At 43.4% G+C, this 3,251-nt stretch overlaps 2 non-coding genes across 2 annotated transcripts; one reads left to right on the top strand and one right to left on the bottom strand.

Annotated features, from left to right (window-relative positions):
• The first annotated feature begins 381 nt into the window (after window positions 1-381).
• LOC119946243 lies at window positions 382-519 on the top strand. The gene has a single exon (XR_005456351.1). It is a non-coding gene; the product is annotated as a small nucleolar RNA SNORA7 (small nucleolar RNA).
• Window positions 520-2,565: 2,046 nt separating this feature from the next.
• On the bottom strand, window positions 2,566-2,703 carry LOC119946293. The gene has a single exon (XR_005456399.1). It is a non-coding gene; the product is annotated as a small nucleolar RNA SNORA7 (small nucleolar RNA).
• Between the last annotated feature and the right edge of the window lie 548 nt (window positions 2,704-3,251).

Raw genomic sequence — 3,251 nt, 5'->3', positions numbered from 1 at the left:
GAGGGAGAGCAGGTATTGAATCCCCATTTTGCTGTTGAGGGAACTGGGCCCCAAAGAAGTGAAGTGACTTGCCCAAGTCATACATCATGCAAGTGACAGAGCCGGAATTAGAACCCAGGACCATGTTCTTTCCACTAGGCCGTGCTGCTAATAAGATTTAATCACTGTCCCCAAGGAGCTTTCAGTTTTATGGGGAAGAACATTTATGTATTTGTCGATCTGTAATTCCATTCCTTTCTGCTTCCCATCTGTAAATACTTTTGGATCTCTCTCTCTCTCCTCTAGAAGGTCAACTCCTTGATGATATCTTTCATCTACTTTGATCAAACACTCCAAAGAGCTTCCTGCAGTGCTCTTAATGCAGTAGATATGCAGTAGATTCCCCTCTCAGGATCGCACCAGGAGAGTTTCCAGTACCCTTCCAGTCTTGGCTATCAGAGTGAGAGCTAAGCAGAAGTATACCCTTTCCATTTCTAGCTTGGGCAGTGGCTAGTGAGTGGAAGACAGTCTGCTACAAGACAAAACTCACCAGTGCTGGGCAGCAGTGGCATGGGAGAGAGTTGAGGGTGAAGACTCAAGTTTACTGCGTGAAATAAGGCAATGATAAATTATTTCTGTATTTTTATCAAGAAAACTCTATGGATCCACTACCAGAACGATTGCAGATGAAGGTGGGATGTTCTGGAAGAGATGTGTCCATGGAGTCGCTATGGATCGGAGATGACTCCACAGTATAAGACAGTATAAGATGCTCAGGATCGATGGTAAGCTCCTTCACTAGACTCTAAGCTCCTTGTGGGCGGGCATTGTTCCTACCAACTTTGTTTTTTTATGGCATTTATTAAGCGCTTACTATGTGCAAAGCACTGTTCTAAGGGCTGGGGAGGTTACAAGGTGATCAGGTTGTCCCGCGGGGGGCTCACAGTCTTAATCCCCATTTTACAGATGAGGGAACTGAGGCACAGAGAATTTAGTGACTTGCCCAAAGTCACACAGTTGACAATTGGCAGAGCCGGGGTTTGAACCCATGACCTCTGACTCCAGAGCCCATGTTCTTTCCACTGAGCCACGTGGCTTCTCTTTGTTGCATTGGACTCTCCCAAGTGCTTAGTACAGTGCCCACAGGAAGCATTTCAATAAATACCATTGGTTGATTGATGGATTGGAGAGTGTGTTGTTAAAGCAATTTATTACCCAATCTGGGGGCCTGGGCAGGAGTATGAGGGGAGACTGAAATTTACTTGTGGGTAGAGAAAGTGTCTCTGTTATACTCTACTCTCCCAAGTGTTTAATACGGTGCTCTGCCCACAGTGAACACTCAATAAATACCATTGATTGACTGAGTATCACTCAGGGATCCCCTGGATAACAGAAAGGAAGCTGTCTTGGATTTAGATAAATGAACATCACTTATTCTTCTCTCCCCACCAACTCCCGTCTTTCTGCCCGAGACACATCTGGGTATGCTCCGCCTGACCATTTGCAATGTTCTCTGAGACAGGTCACAATCCAAGGGCATATTAGTGTTTGAGTCTCACTTGAGTTAACAGTCCATGATTCCATAAGCTTCTCCTCCCCTCTAGACTGTAAGCTCATTGTGGACAGGGAATATGTCTGTTTATTATGGTATTGTAATAATAATAATATGATGGCATTTGTTAAGCGCTTACTATGTGCAAAGCACTGTTGTACTCTCCCAAACGCTTAGTACAGTGCTCTGCTCACAGTAAGCACTCAGTAAATACGACTGACTGGTTAGCTTTATTAATCCGGATTTCCCACATAGGCAGCTGGGATAAGGCCATAGTTGGGAATAGTAGTTTTTCTACTTGCTAAATTTCGTCTTTTAGTAGCTGTTGCCGTCCTGCTTAGTCTCATTTTTATCTGATTGTCACAGTAAGGTTTTCCACATTAGGAGGGAAGCCAGCAAGTTACTTAACCTATAATTGCACTTTAATGCAACATCTTAAAAAAATATATTTTCAAAGTGAAACTTAATAACCACTCAGTTAAGATCGCAGATCAAAAAAGCATCCTACTTTGCAACAAGGTTCTGACAGGGTTTGGGAATCTGTATTTCAGTTTCCATAGCTTTGATCAATTGTATTTATGAGCTAATATAATTGAATCATATTGAATTCAATATTTAATGAATTTAATCAATCATTTTATGACTGAGAGATATATAGCCCATGGTTCTAGGACTCAGATCACACAGGTTTGCAGAAGCCCAGAAGGTAACTTCCAGTGAGCCCAGCTGATGGATGCATTTTCTGTCCAGAGATATGTATGTATATAACTAAATTTAATTTTAATGAATTCAGGGAGATGTACATGTATATATCCACACGTCTTGTTTTATGCTGTCGAGTCGTCTCTGACCCGTAGCGACTCTGTGGACACATCTCTCCCAGAAGGCCCCACTCTCCATCTGCAATCGTTCTGGTAGTGTATCCATAGTTTTCTTGTGAAATGGTTTACCACTGCCTTCTTCCACGCAGTCAACTTGAGTCTCCGCCCTCGATTATCTCCCTTGCCACTATTGCCCAGCACAGGTGAGTTTTGACTTGTAGCAGATTGCCTTCCACTCATTAGCCACTGGCAAAGCTAGGAATGGAATGGGTAGGCCTCTGCTTGACTCTCCCTCCCATAGCCAAGACTGGTAGAGTACTGGACGCTCTTCAGGTGCGATCCTGAGAGGGGAATGTATATACATACACATGCATATATACTCATGCACATCTCTGAATTAATTAAAATTAAATTAAATTGGCATTTGTTAAGCACTTACTGTGTGCCAGACATTGCACTAAGTGCTAGGGTAGATACTAGGCAATCAGGTATGCACAGTCCCTGTCCCACATAGGGCTCACAGTCTTATTCTCCATTTTACAGATGAGGTAACTGAGGCATAGAGAAGTGAAGTGACTGGCCCAAGATCACACAGGAGACAAGTGGCAGAGCCAGGTTGAGAATCCAGGGCCTCTGACTCCCAGACCCATTTTCTTTCCACTCGGTCACGCTGGTTCTCTGACAGGCATTTCATATGTATATGGTATTTGGTGTTCATTGAACACTTACTATGTGCTGAGTACCGTACTAATCACCTGAGAGAGTACAGTATGACAAAATTAGCAGACATGTTCCCTGCCCATAACCAGCTTACAGTCTAGAGCTCATCGTGGGCAGGCAATGTGTTTGATGTTATAGTGTACTCTGTCAAGTGCGTAGTACAGTGCTTTGCACACAGT

The sequence above is a fragment of the Tachyglossus aculeatus genome, chromosome 26 (genome assembly GCF_015852505.1).
Source record: "Tachyglossus aculeatus isolate mTacAcu1 chromosome 26, mTacAcu1.pri, whole genome shotgun sequence".
NCBI lineage: Eukaryota > Metazoa > Chordata > Mammalia > Monotremata > Tachyglossidae > Tachyglossus > Tachyglossus aculeatus.
The sequence above is the reverse complement of the archived record's forward strand: the minus strand, read 5'-3'. Positions and strand labels throughout refer to the sequence as shown.